At 30.9% G+C, this 16122-nt stretch overlaps 1 protein-coding gene across 1 annotated transcript in view; it reads left to right on the top strand.

The window, feature by feature from the left end:
• The first annotated feature begins 3877 nt into the window (after window positions 1–3877).
• LOC126884000 (uncharacterized) overlaps window positions 3878–16122 on the top strand; it is a 217737-nt gene continuing 205492 nt past the window's right edge. Inside the window, exon 1 of the mRNA XM_050649779.1 lies at window positions 3878–3929. The gene's annotated coding sequence lies outside the window, so the exon portion shown is untranslated. The remainder of the gene's footprint in view (window positions 3930–16122) is intronic.

Genomic DNA, 16122 nt, shown 5'->3' with positions numbered 1-16122 from the left:
AAAACGTACATCGGTCAAACTGGCAGAACTTTTGCCAAACGGATAGCAGAACACAAAAGGGCTTTCAACAATAAAAAAACAGACACTTCTACATACGCACTTCACCTTCTAGATCATAATCATTCTTTCAATGAAGAGTTTCAAATTCTGCATATCCAAAATAAAGGCCTTAAGCTATCTTTTTTAGAATCTATGGAAATTAATAAACTGAAAAATACAGATATAATTCTGAATGACCAACTCGAGACAAACAGCTCCCCACTCCTCAACCTCTTCAGTTAGAGACTTAAAAAGGCAAACACATTGTAAATTATATCACTTGAGAAAGGCACTCTGCCGAAATAGCTGTAGTCACTTAGTTGTAAATAATAAATTTTGTGGAAGTATAGAAAACAAAAGTTTTCAGTGTTTTATTGTGAGATAAAATGAACTTCCATCATCAAGTAACGGTCGAATCCATCAATTATGTATTATTTGTATGTTATAAAATATTAGGTGCTACTTCGGTATGCGGTCTACGGCAGAGTTTCTAGTTTGGTATGCGGTCTACCGTCTGATATGCGATCTACGGCAGTTTAGCTGATTCGGCATGCGGTCTACGTACAAAAACAAATTAGAGAAACTATTACAAACTTTTTATTTATTATTTATATTTATACTTTACTTTACTTGTCATACTTGTGCTTTACTTCACACTTCACGTGTTATTCTGTCTAAATCCCGAACCGAGGATTAGCGGCGTGTAATTTGGGTTGCCTATATAAACTTGAATCAACGAAATGGGCCTTGAGTGTTAATTTAAAACGCTGAAAAGACCGTTTAGTGATAATAAAAAGGGTGGGTTGTGATTGCGCGCAGCGGTCAAATACCTCCTGCCCTGCGGTTCTCTCACTCTAATACCCGTAAGTTGGGTTTGGACCGAAGGGTTAGGTCTTCCTCCTTTCAGGCAAAAACCGATATTTACTGCGGTTGCATGATATTTAATATTAAAATAGTATTGGATGTGGTAGAATGTAGACTCTTTGTATAATTACCAATTGAACAGTGAAGCTGTTAGTAATAATAAAATAGTAATGTTTGTAATAGTTTCTCTAATTTGTTTTTGTACGTAGACCGCATGCCGAATCAGCTAAATTGCCGTAGACCACATATTAGACGGTAGACCGCATACCGAAGTGGCACCAAATATTAAATGTAAAATTTGTTAAATTTTAATTAAATTATACTTCAGATGAACTGAATAATCAGCTATATCTAGATAAAATACGGAATACAGCGAATTTAAAATAAAAAAGCTCAAGAGAAAGTGAGCATCAGACATTATTACTTTTATTGGTTAAGTAAAATTCAAACCTAGGTAGTAAAAATTGTAAACTGTTTTACTTGACACCAATTCAGACCTAACCTAATCTAACATAATTTTAAAAAGAGGTCAACCAACATAAACATCTTTGGAATTCCCCATGCGAGATTGGCATGCTAATCATTATCGGAATATCCGCTGGCGTGCTCTTGACTCGCCTGCACTGATGGCCAATCGACGAGATCGGAGTTCTGCACAGTGTTGCCGATGTCACGATATGAAATTATATTAAGCCCCTGCTAAAATTATCAGATTTTGCTAAAAATTATGTTAAAATGTATGATCCTGGTTTCTGAGGGTAGGAATAAAAAAGCATTAAGAAAAAAGGTATTTTATTCAACTTAACTTGTTAATTCAAAAATACTTGTAACAAAATATATGTAATATCATATAATTCATATTATACGTACTATAATAAAACTAATTTACATGTTGAACCATTGTGGAACGCTCTCAAATAAAATTTCCTCATACTAATCTTGTGAAAATGAATGAGTTTATGTGTTTGAAAGAAGTAACATTATTTTACTCATTCACTTGCTAACACTAGAACCAATCCATTTAATATTTGCTCATAGATCGCATTTAAATGTGAACAAACAAGGATATCTAAAATAAAATGTAAATTTTTTATTATTTCTCCACCTCCACTGCTGCACTATCAGTTAATGCACTATATTTATACCAGTAAGAGATTCTTTTTGAATATTTTCTGGAATTTCTGCAAAAGATTGACAATACAATCGCAATTCATCGTCAATATTTTGTATTATGTCCCAATCATTGACATAATTCCCACAGGCATACGTATAAAATTATTTTAAAATTATCAATTAAAAAAAGATTTAATGGGGTGTATTCTGTAACACATCCGCTAAATTTTAGAGGCCTCTAAAATTTTAGCGCCCGTTAAAAATATTTTGGTATTCTGTAAATCATACATCCGTTAAAATCATAACCTAAACCGTTAAAACTCCCTCTAAATAAAAATATTTTAGAGGATGTCAAAACGTACCCGCTAAATTTTTAGCCGTCCGTTAAATGTGGTTTAATTATTTTTGTTGGGTTATGTTTGTATGAATAGTAGTTTATTCTTGTATTATACTGGAGATAAATATTTAAAAATGGCAAATGGCTTTCTATAACGTATTTGGTGAAGAAGTACTAAATAAATAATAATGAAAAGTAAGTCTCATTTTACTTTACAATCGACACAGTACACCTATAAGCAACAAAATTCAAATTTTTGTTTCTTTTTGTAGAGCTGATTTTAGATTACAACAAAAACAAAAAGTAATTGACCTAAAAGTAACTACAATTACCATTTCAAAGGAAGTAGGTACCTATCTACCTAGAAATGTGATTGAAAAAGTGGTGGAAGTCAAAGATGTTTGTCAAAGCAATTAAATCCTATTAATGCAGGTAAAATTATTTAAAGTTATTGTGGAACATTACAAAACCTACCAAATGTTTATAAAGGTGACGTTTCAGAAGGTTTATAACCAGATACAGATTAATAAGATGACCTTACTGTTATTGAAAATAGACCATTTGACCAAAATTTGTGTCGAAGGGGAGAAGAAAGATATGCAATTTTTCAGCAATATTTTAATGTAGGTATAACTTTATAAATAAAAATGTTTAATTGGAAAATATGAGTTTTACTAAAAAATAATTAAATCCAAAATCCAATAAATATTATTTTCTAGGAAACTGTCAATTTCTTCTTCTTCTTAAGGTTTTTGGCCTCTGACAGTCAGTTTTCGGTCAATTTCTAGGTTAAAAGTAGTTCAAAAACGATCAACGTGCAACGTTGCCGTATTTGTTCCAAAACCTTTTAGAGGATTCCTCTTAAAAATATTATTTTAGCGGTCCTCTATAATATGTGTTTACAGAATGTCAATGTAACCCAAAAGTTTTAGAGGACCGTTAAAAGTTAAATTTTAGAGGCCTCTTAAATTTAACGGAAATGTTACAGAATACACCCCAATATCAGAATGCGATAAAGTTAAGTTAAAATCTGATAATTATGTACAAATCGGCAACCCTGGTTCTGAATTTCCACACTTTCCAACGTTTCGAATGAACACGAAACGAAATAATGAATGAACACGAAACGAAGTTACACGTGAAACTTTGTCGGAACTTGTCGATTCACGCTAAAACGAGACTGGGGGAACTGGCCGGTTGGAGTTCCTTTCCACCAGCGGTGAACAACTTTCTCGTATTGTTATTTAGAATTTATAATCAAACATTTAAATAATATTTGTAACACTGTAACATGTACGAAAATATCTTTTATTATTATTTGAACACACTTTGTTCTTAATAAATTAAATTAAATAAATAAATGGAAATTTCAAAAATATTGGGGCATATTTTAGACAAATAATTCCAGATACTTTATATATTATCTAGGTACATAAATAATATTGTGGCGCAATGTTGTTAAATAACATTGTTCTTAAAATCGAATGATACCTATTAACAATTCATTAAGTATTGTTTCTAATTTTAACCTGTCACAACAAGGCAAAACAGTTTTTGTTTTCTGCACTTATAATAGGTAAGTAGGTATAGATATACATTATTATACATTTCTATTCAAATTTGATTATCAAATATTTTATCTAGAAAATATGTGTCACTAATAAATAAACAGATTTTAATTTCAACCATACGTAGAAATGATAAATTTATAAAAAATACCTAAACAATCTATTTTTAGATGGTTTAAACAGACGTTTAAAGAAATTATTAAGAGTTTGAAAAAATAAAAATTGGGGTAAATATTTAAATTTTTCGACTTCTTCAAAAGTGTATTCTCCTACTCTAACCTTTCTGTTTTCAAAGTTTTTGTCAAATCTCATTATTTTGGGTTTTTCTTGGTTTACTTTTAATCCCATTACTTTTCCTTCTGTTACCATTTCGTTTAACATTCGTTCCATTGTTTTTCTCTTTTTTGTTATTAGCACAATATCATCAGCGTATGCTATTATTTGTCCTTCTCTCGTTCGGAGGGTGCCTTTGTTGATCTTACTGACGATGTATTCTAGGGCAAGATTAAACAGAGTTGCTGATAATGAATCTCCTTGTCTCACCCCTTTATTGATGACAAATTCTTCTGTGTCGCCTACTTGAGTTTTTATACTAACTACAGTTCTACTCATTGTCATTTGTATTAATCTTCTTAATTTATTTCGTATTCTTATTTCTTTCAGAACTACCATTAATTTTGATCTTTTTATTGTATCAAATGCTTGCTGAAAATCTATAATCTCTTACGGCGCCGTAAAAAATCGCCCGTGTGGCCAAAGCCGTAATACTCTGTAGTCGTTTAAAGCTAAACATATTTGATTCATGCTCATGCTGAAATAGTTATTTCGTTATTTGAAAAATAAGCCTAAGAGAGACCCTAATGATCTTATCCTTTGATGGGGGTCTCGAACCTCACAAAGAACTTCTCTTATATCTTGATACACAGCTGAAAATGAAATAAAATTAAATGGTATTCATTTTTATAGAAAAATATTTAAATAGAAAAGGTACTTACCCTTACCACAGTATAAAGCGGGACAGTAGAACCACTCTCCGAAAAATTTGAAGTAAAATCTGTAGTCGCGCATGGCGACCGCGCAATGTTCTTAGTCGCTTTTGCTCCACTCTCGCATTGCTAGTCGCATAGAAACGTACGGATTGTAACAGGGAAAACCCTCATCCACCACTGGTGAATTACCAATTGCGTACTGCCGGTATTACTTCTTGAGATCAAAGCGCCGACAGAGGAGTGGTTTTACTGTGGAACCTCTATATACTGTGCCCTTACTTTGTGTTTTCTAGGTGGTTGGAATATACCTATTTTATAACAGTACTAACGCGGTATTTCGATAAAAGTTTTGAAGGTATCTATTTGATTATATATTTGCAAATAATAGCTAACGACAAGTTACTCCAAATACAGTGATGAGCGCACTAATAACCGGCAAAATAACGCAAAAGATGGAAAACATATTAAGTTGTGAGATAAAAGGAGATGAACCTAGTGGAGGTGTTAAATTTAGCGATAGTAACTTATAGATTGACATTATATTGATTGTTTCCCATTTCTCACCTTTAGACGTATCCAACGAATTTGAGAAATGCCACTGTCACAGTGACAGTTTTAGTTGACATACTCCTCTGGTACGTCTAAAGGTGGGAAATAATCAATATAATGTCAATTTATATGTTACTATCGCTAAATTTAACAACTCTACTAGTTTTATTTCTTTTTATCTCACAATTTAATATGTTTTCCATCTTTTGCGCTATTTTGCCGGTTATTAGCATGCTCATCACTGTATTATGAATAACGGGATTTTATTGATAGGGCCAACAAAATAATTTCTTAAGAAATGTTTGTAAAAATTAAAGTCTTGTACAGAGTGTAAAATAACGAAAATTGGGATTTTTGACCAAATTTTTGTCGCGTTACACCGTTACTTTACACATTACACAGAAATGTATTATTAACCCATTTTTACGAAAATGAATTTTCAAAATGAACTGAAAACGAGTGCTAAGCTGTGATGCCATCACGATCAATGATTGCTACGCTTGCATGTTAAAAAATAATAAATATGTTGATTGTTGATTGTAAACGGCAAACTTAATATTTAAATGTAAAAGTGTAGTTACGATTACAATATTAGGCTATTGATTATATTCAAAATAAGATAGCTAAAAGGAACTACAACGTTAACGGGGTTTTATTATTTGATATGGTCAATGGACATCTATATATGAAAAAACCGCGGAGTGCTACCATTTAAAGGGGTGCGTTTTTGAGAAATGGGTGAATTAGTCCCAGGGCACAGGTTACATTAGGGTGAGTTCTATGCACTATTGGTACAAATACGTTCCATAAAAATTGTTCCTGGTTAAATTTCCTATCTAAATGTAACTTTTTAAAGTCAAAGATAGTTTTTTTACAAAAATATATTCAAAAGAAAAAGCACAAAGGAACCCAAAAGAAATAAATTTTGTTTTTTGTCCCATAACTTTTGTCCACGAAGATATAGGTATAGATATTGCTTCACAGAAAAAAAACTTACATATTTTCTCTTTAAAATTATGTGTGCTAGAGGTTATTTGGATTTACAGTTTTCGAAATATGATTTTTCAAAATTCGCCACTCACAGCAATTTTAGGCAATTTTCCTTGTTATTTCGCAAATATTGTTCTGTAACTTTTTTCTACGTAACTTTAGGTATATGCAATGGTACACGTAATAGGAATAAAAATCAATTACCTTTAAAATGGTCTACTGTATAACGTTGTACGACTTTTTTTAAAGAGATTATGGTTTTTCAAGGTTTTATAATTTTAACGATTTTTTTATAATATAATATAAAAATAAAATAAAATTATTATATAATATATTATATATTATATAATACCTAATGTAAAAAAAATATTATTTTTTACATTTTTGACGATTATTTTTGAAATTTCTCATTATAACTTTTTTTTTCTTGTACATGAATATACTATCTATATACATATTGCGCAACAAAGAAGGCTTACTTTCTGTTCTTTAAAATGGTGTATCATCTATATTTAAATACATAATGGAAACCGAGTGATTCTTTGATATTTTTTACCTGTATTATTTAAAATTATTTCTTTTACAAAAATTACATAAACATTAGTCTTAAAAAACATCACTCGAGTTAAAATTATTTAAACGTTGACATTTAAAAAATTTTCAAAATCAAAGTCCATCTCTTCGTTAGCATTAGCTTCAATATCTTCCTCTGACATCTTAGTTATCTTAGAGTTCCCACAATTAATACCCATGCACATGCACCCTTTGCAGAATATTGAATAACTAATTCCTATCTTCCTACAACTGCAGTTTTTTGTACATCCTTTGGTACATTTACATGCTATTTTTCAAGCAAAGTTTGAGGTTCAGGAGCTTTAACAGTAAATATTGGAATTAATCCATATTTTGAAGTTTGCCCGGGAGAGTGAAGTGGATCCAAAGTGTTACCTATAAAAAATAAGATTCAATCATAATACACAATTACATAAAAAAGTTATAAAGAGGAATTTAAAAAATAATCCTAAAATCAAAAATCGTTGCAAGTACCTACTTATTACAATTTGAAAAAGCATATCTTATTCAAAAATAACCCTAGAATTTTTTATAATACACTATTTTAAAGTAAACAGAATAAGCTTTCTTTTTTATTATATAATATATACCATATAGAAAAAAAGTTATAATGGGAAATTTAAAAAATAATCGTAAAAATATAAAAACTCGTTAAAAGTCTTGAAAAAGATAACCTCTTTAAAAGAAGTCGTACAACATTATACATTAGACCATTTTAAAGGTAATTGATTTCTATTCCTCTTACATGTACCATTGCATATACCTAAAGTTACGTAGAAAAAAGTTACAGAACAATATTTGCGAAATAACAAGGAAAATTGCCCAAAATTGCTGTGAGTGGTGAACTTTGAAAAATCATATTTCAAAAACTGTAAATCCCAATGACCTCTACTAAACATCATTTTAAAGAGAAAATATGTAAGTTTCTTTTCTATGAAGCAATGTCTATACCTATATCCCCGTGGACAAAAGTTATGGGACAAAAAACAAAAGTTCTTTCTTTTGGGTTTCTTTGTGCTTTTTCTTTTGAATATATTTTTGTAAAAAAAAGTATCTTTGACTTTAAAAAGTTATATTTAGATAGGAAATTTAACCAGGAACAATTTTTATGTAGACGTGTTTGTAGCAAAAGTGGATAGAACTCACCCTAATGTAACCTGTGCCCAGGGACTAATTCACCCATTTCTCAAAAACGCACCCCTTTAAATGGTAGTACTCCGCGGTTTTTTCATATATAGAGATTCATTGACCATATGAAATAATAAAACCCCGTTAACGTTGTAGTTCCTTTCTATGGTACATAATCAATAGCCTATATATTTAATATTATAAAATACGATATAATATAATACAATATAGTTTAGGTATAGAAAAAATTTATAAAATTTATCCCAATCGTTTCGAAGAAACTTGTACATAATCTGTAGGTAATCTCTGTCCTAATCACTTGTAAAAATCCATGTATCACTTTATTGACTGACTTATTACGTCGAAAAATGTTATCAGAAAAATGTCACCTGTAATGGTTACCATATAATATGTATGGAGAGTATTTAGAGGATTATTGGTGCACAAAAACAGTTGTGTGTGTGTGTGGCTTATCTATGAAAATTATTCGATCTGTATACTTACCTACATTTGTGGTTTTCCCATAATTCTTTGAAAATATGAATACGTGTTTACTTTACCAATTACTCTATTTAACTTAATGTTATTTTATTTTTCCTCCTGAAAATTATTTGGTAAAAATTATCAACTTTTATGATTTGACATTAATTTTTAATTTATGTCAATTTTTTTTTATTTTTAAAGATGAATATGCTTTAAATACAACTTTAAAATTAGTATACAGTGATTCAAAGTTTATTTCTAAAGATTTTTCTATATTTTCAAATATATGATAGAACTTTAAAGAAAATATACAGATATAAAGAAAAACAAGCAGACGTACAAAGGAAAATTTTTAAGAAGAAGAACGCGTCTTGGGATAGACACTGCCAAGGAATAATGTATTTATCTAGGAATAATCAGAAGCACAGAAAACGGGAAATTGATAAACAATTTGAGAAAAGAAAAGAATAAAGACATAATACAGAGCATAAAGCCTGAAAACTACCCGGAGAATTATTTAAGTACAAATTATATGAAAAACTTCCGCAACTATTTCAGGTATGCATAAACACAAGTACGTAAAGCATACAGTAAAGCACGACTATGGTGATATTAGTCTATAAGATACGATATAAGGTCGATTTGCACCGATCTGTTTATTGGATGAAAATTATTGAATATATAATTTAGCATGATAACAATTACAAAAAACAAGGGTTGCCCGATCTAATCTTGTCAACGAAAACTTTTCGTTTATAAATTCGCAAAATCTGTGTGTTATTGCGTTGCCGCTCCTGCAATACTTAGAGCAGATTTATCGATGGATTCTTATGTAGTCTTGTCTTCTGAATCCGAATCTGAAAACGGTATTTCGATATTTCTAACCGTCTTCGAGATAATCGACCTCAAAGTCTAAAATGTGACGTCACAATCCTTTTATTTTCTCTCGACACACTAAACGTCAGCTGAAATCTTTGCTAGTAGGTAGGCTAGTTTTTTAATCTGAATTTGTTAAGCAAAGCGTAGGTTATTTACATTTGAGTTTGAGCAGCTATCAAAAAGGAAAAAAGTCCGTAGATCCTTTTTTACTTTTATTTCGATAAATTTACTTATGAGATGCACCATATGTTTGAATACTTTATAAATTAAACTACGTGCAACAAACAACATTTAACATTATTATTAAACAACTCATTTAAAAACCTCATTTAAAAAATCTGAAAAAAGATGTAACTTATGTTACAACCTTGTTCGATGGGAGTGTCGAAATGTTGTTTGGAATAAAAAATTATGGTCTGATATGTGCAATTACATCCTTTTAATAGGGCTTTTCATTCATAGTCATTTGTTTCGAGATTCCGTGTATATTAGTATTATACACAGTTTATACAACTTATGACAGAAGCTCGAAACAAATGACAATCGATGAAAAGCCCTATGGAAAAAATATTTGAAGATTTTTCTCAAATTATGGATACCAACAACATTTTCATTTATAACTCTTTTATTTTTAATTTGACGAAGAAAAGTTATTCTTCATAAAAAGCTCTTCATGGTCGAAGGTTTATGATGCAACCATCACATATCAAATTTTATTAATTTTATACGAGGCATATAAAAAATATGAATTTCGATCAAGAGTAAAGTACCTTTATAGTTCACAACATTTAAATTAGAATGATATAATTGCACATTAAAACATAATTTTTAATTCTAAACAACTTTTCATAATAGCATGTTTCCATATTATGAATTAAAATACGTAAATAAACAAAGTTTTCGTTATGATAATGCTCGCATTTTCAGCTTGGTCTAACTATAATTAATTAATAATTAAAAAATGACATTTTTTATGAATTTACAAAAAAGTTTTGAACCCGGGAGACATTATTTCAGATTTTTTAGGTCATTCTAAACAAAAAGGTTTTTTGTAATTTTTCTCTAAAGTTGATCATTTTCTAGTTATAAACAATTTAAAACTGAAAAAAGAACGAAAGATGACGATTTTCGAGGCTAAAAAACATAAGTATAAAATATCATTTTTAAAATAAGGAAGTACCTAAATTTAAGTTCAAACCTTATTCTATCAGTTCTTGATAAGTATTTTGGACTTATTTAATTCTGAAACATTGTTTTTTAGTTGTTAATGCCCGTCTCCCCATAAGAAACGTTCCTCATTAACAATTAAAAAAATATGTTTTAGAATCAAACATGGCTAAAATTCTTATCGAGACCTGATAGAAAAAGGTTTGAACTTGAATTTATGTACTTGATGATTACAAAAATGATATCTTTTACTCAAGTTAATTATAAGAACAAATAAAATCGTTTAACAAGTTTTCTAATTTACTTTCTGACTCGAAGACATTTAGCGGCGTACCTAAAACAGCACAGAATGAAAGAATCAATAATTAGTAGTTACATTTTGATGCTTTTCGGTAGAAGTAGACGAAACTACTGATAGAGGTAACATGTCATTCACAAGTATCAATAATTGTTCTTCGATACGCGTTACGTCTTATATTTATGAGAGGTTTTTAGGTTTTCAGACGTGAGTAGAAGCCATAAGACAGAATATATTTTTGGTGTTTTAAAGGACATATTAAAATTTTTTGATATCAAAAATAAATTGGTAAGGCAAATTTATGACGGCGCTGCCTTGATGTCCGGTGAATTGTATGGTCTCCAGGCAAAAGTTAAAATTATTGCACCAGGCAAAACTATTATTTACTCACTGTTATAAGTCATTGACCTCTTTGACGATTCAAAATTTAAAAGTTACGCCAAAGAATTTTCAAAATATCTATTAGACAAGTTTATTAAAATTTATCCGTCATTCCTTAATCAAATAAAATAAGAAAATGGATTAATGGAAGGTGGGATAAGTTACAAAATATGTATAATTTTATATACTGCAATTCATTAGGTACAACAAACTGTTCCCAAAATTAATAAATTATTGTGCTCAAATGTGGGCAAATTCTGCCTCAAATGAACCGGATTTCTCTTGTCTCAAAAGAGTCAAAACAAAACGTATTGTCGAAACACCATGAAACAAGAGAAAATGTCAAACTTGTCTCAAATTTCAAATGTCAATAGAAAAAAACTTTTAAAATCTCTCCAAAGCAATAATAAATTTTACAATGACGTTATAACCCATTTTGCTACTTCGAAACAACATAGACTAAATAGACTTAATTTATAAACAGGTTTAGGTTCTAAATTTATAGGAAAAAACAAAAAAAAAAACAAAAAAAAAAATAGAAAAAAAAATAAAAAAAAACAAAAACCAAAAATCTCCTATGAAATTGAAGCCTTTTAATTAGATGGCATACCTATTTGAGGAGACAAAACCTTGCCGACCCTGTTCCTAAAGCCACGAGCAGCCACTGTATGGAATTCAAAATGAAAAAGAGCTGACAATAAAAAATCGAATACCTCGGTCACATCATAAGGAACAGCGAGAGAAATAGACCTCTGCAACTAATCCTACATAGCGCAATAAATGACCGTTTTGGACGGCGGGTGTATTTTCCTCACCAAAATAATTGTTTGCCTGCATTTGGAAGAGTATGTCATAATCCCACAGGTATTTTCCTCACCAAAACCGAAATGGTTCTTTTAGGTAGATTTTACTAAAAGGCATTCGAGGAAATTATTTATTTACTATAATATTACAGTAGGTATCTATAATAATAATTAATTAATTATAGTACTTTATTTTAGTCACAATTGGAATTTTGACAAAAATGGCATGTTTAATAGAAAGTAATCGCGGTAAACCTTTACTGGTGTTTGAAAATTTAATTTTTTATAAAATGAAAGTTTTAATTGGTCAGATTTACATAAATTTTGTTATTCCGGCCATATAGAAACTAAAACAATTGTTACGTAGTTACACTGAGTGTCATAAAAACCGTGTATTTTTACTCATTGCTTTGAGCTATTTCACGTAAAATCGAGATATAAGTTGTATTTTTACATAAGTTATATTAACGTTAAACTGACTTAATTTATAGTTTTATAAGCAACAATTAAGTATAGCGAAATTTATAAAACCTTGTTTAAATTGTTTTACATGCTCTATAATGCGGTTATCTTAAATTTTGTTTTGAATGTTTTTCTTCTTACTGGTAGACAATGACATCAAATTGTTGATAACCAACATAGTTACTACTCAAAATATTTAAAAAAACTAACTGTCGGTATAACAGGTTGCCTGGCAACCAGATGCAGAAGAGTACCATAAATGTTTTCCACTTTTTAGCACTTTCTTTAAGTGAAATTTAAAATCATTTACCACCAATAACTTACACCCATGTTCACTCATTACGAAATCTGTTACAAGAATTTCAGCGATTTCAGCCATTTTTTCAAAATTTATTTGGATTTTCTCTAATAATCCTTCCAAAAGACAATACATAAATGATGAATACCTTTTACACCAACTTCAAGAAGGGTAATTTATACAGGTACATACCTGGAATTATTATATGAACCGTTCACTCTTGTTAGAGTATAGTTCGCTCAAATATCCTTTAAATATCTCTTTTAATCCATTTCACGCGGTAAATTAGTCCGTTTTTCCTTTAGGTCGTAGTTCATAGGTTGTGATGTTTTTTTGCCTTCTCTACTATCTTCTTCCACTCTCTCCGGTCCTGAATCTTTTCTCTCCGGTTTTCAATTTCCACCTTTGGTATATCGTCTAGCAGTTGATATTTTTGGTCTTCCTCTTGGTCTGTTTTTTACTGGTTTCCAGTTCATTATCTTCCTGATCAGTTCTTCTACCCCTCTTCTTTGTGTGTGCCCAAACCATCTGAGCCTTTGTGCTTTAATGAATTTTACTATATCTTCTCCTTTATTTATATTTATTATTTCATGGTTCATCAGCTTTCTATATTCCCCTGTTTCTGTCTTTACTGGGCCATGTATTCTTCTCATAATTTTTCTCTCAATCATTCTTAACTTTTCTTCGACTTTTTTCGTAAGGCACATTACTTCTGGTCCATAGGCTATCACTGATCTGATTGCTGCTGTGTATATTTTTGATTTTGTTTTTTGCTCAGGTTTTTGTCCTTGAGTAATTGGTGATATTTCCAATATACTCTATTACCTGCTTTCATTCTTTCGTTTATCTCTATATTCCTTCCGTTTTTGCCGTCCACCATCACCCCCAGGTATTTGAAGCAATCTACTCTCTGGAATGTATTTTCACCTATCTTTATTTCTGTTATTCTGTTTACATTGTCTCGTTTGCTTATAAGATACTCGTATTTTGTTTTATTCTGATTGATTATTAATCCTCTCGTCTTTGCTTCTCTTACCAGGGTTAAAAGTGCCTCTTCTAGTCTTTTTTTATCTCGTGCTACCAGTCCCAGGTCATCTGCATATCATATGATCTGTGTTGAGCTTTGAATAATTGTCTTTTTCAGCCCTGTGTCACTAAGTACTCCTTCTAGAGCGATATTAAATAGTGTCGTTTGTCGTTGACAGACTGTCTCCTTGTCTTACTTCAAGTTCTATTTTGATGTCATTTGTATCGCCCTCATTTGTTTTAACTTTTGCTGTTAAGTCTTTTATTGTCATTCTAGATAGTCTTATTAATTTTGCCGTTATCTCCATTTTTTTCATTTATTTTAATAATTTTTGTCTGTATATGCTGTCGAAGGCCTGTTAGAAGTCGATGAATAGTATGTGTAATTCTATGTCATGTCCATAGCTTTTTTCAATTGTTTGTGTAAGTACGTGTATTGCATCTATTGTTGATCTTCCTTTTCTAAAACCCTGTTGGTATGGTCCTATAATTTTTTCTGTGTATTGAATTATGATATTTCTAGTCGGTTTCTTATAATTGTGGTCAATATCTTATACGTTGTATTTAGTAGCATAATTGGTCTGTAGTTGCAGCACTTAGTTGGATCTCCTTTTTTAAAGATTGGTGCGATGTGTCCGTTTTTCCATTCTATGGGCATGCTTTCGTCCTTCCAAATTGTAACCATTAACTTGTGCATTCGCTTCGTGAGCTCCTCTCCTCCGTTGATGATCAGTTTGTTGTTGATTTCATCTGGCCCTGGCGTTTTGTTTACTTTTAGTTGTTTTAATACCTCCATGAATTCCTGATAAGTAGGTGCGCCTTCCTCTTCATCTCTGTTATCTCTTATATCCTCATCCTCTGAATATGCCTTATTGTCGTTTTTGTATAGGTCCGTGAAATGTTTTACCCAATCTTTTTTGTTTATTTTTTTGACAGATTTTTTGGTACTGTATTGTTGTTTTATCTATTCGAACAATTTCTTGTTGTCTTTATTATTCGTTTCTAATTCTTGCATTTGTTCAGAGATCCGTGTGTTGTTCTTTCTTCTATAGAGTTTCAATGCTTCTTGTTTTTCTTTTCTATATTGGTCCAGTTGTTCCTGTTCGGCACTTTGTAGCCATTTGTTTCTTGCGAGGTGCTTCAGTTGACTTTTTTGGTGACATTCCTCATCAAACCATTCTTTCGATTCTTTGTTTTTTGGAATCCTATTATTTTTTCTGCTGTCTCTGTTATGATGTTCTTTATGTTTTTCCATTCTCCTTCTATTTCTCTGTGCTCGTACTGACCCAATTTCTGTTCCAGTTGTTCTGTATGCTGTTGCATGTTCTGTATGTTGCTTTGTCTCTTGCGTTTTCAGATTGGCTATATTCCATTTCCCCTTTTTCCTTCCTTATGATTATTTGCTTTGATTATTTTCATCTTAAGTTTTGCTATCAACAATATGTGGTCAATGCCTCCATTTGCCCCTCTATATGACCTTACGTCTTGTAATATTTGTGTCCACTTTTTCGAAATTAGAGTATGATTTATTTGGTTTCCATCCATTCTTCCTGGTATCATCCATGTTATTTTGTGTTCTTTTTTTATGTTTATGCCCAGTACTAACTACATATGTGTTTGTTGCTACTGCTAGGTTGCAGATTTCTCCTCCATTATCATTCGTAGTTTCATGAATGGTTTCTTTGCCAGCTACATTACGATTATAGTCCTCCTTTCCGATCTTTGCATTAAAATCACCCAATATTATTAATATGTCATTCCTCGGAATATTTTCACAGGTTTCTTCCAGGATGTCGTATAATTCTGCTTTATCTTCTTGGTTTGCTTCTTCGGTGGGTGCATAGCAATTGACTATCGAGATGTTGGCTTGTTTATTTTCTTATGTAAGATATCCTTTCATTAACTGCTTTGAATTGTATCACTTTTTCCCTCATTTTTTTGTTCACCATAAATGCCGTACCATTAATTCCCTGTTTGTTTTCTCCCGAATAATACATGCTAAAGTTTTTCTTCTCAATTTTTCCTTCTTTCTTCCGTCGTATTTCCTGTAGGGATTTCTACTTGGTATTTTTTCATTTCAAGAGCTATTTCTTGCATCTTACCTACTGCCAGCATGGTTCTAATATTCCAAGATCCCATTCTAATGGGTTTTGTTCTTTTCTTCTTATTGAGATT

The sequence above is a fragment of the Diabrotica virgifera genome, chromosome 4, assembly GCF_917563875.1.
Source record: "Diabrotica virgifera virgifera chromosome 4, PGI_DIABVI_V3a".
Taxonomy (NCBI): Eukaryota; Metazoa; Arthropoda; class Insecta; order Coleoptera; family Chrysomelidae; genus Diabrotica; species Diabrotica virgifera.
The sequence above is the reverse complement of the archived record's forward strand: the minus strand, read 5'-3'. Positions and strand labels throughout refer to the sequence as shown.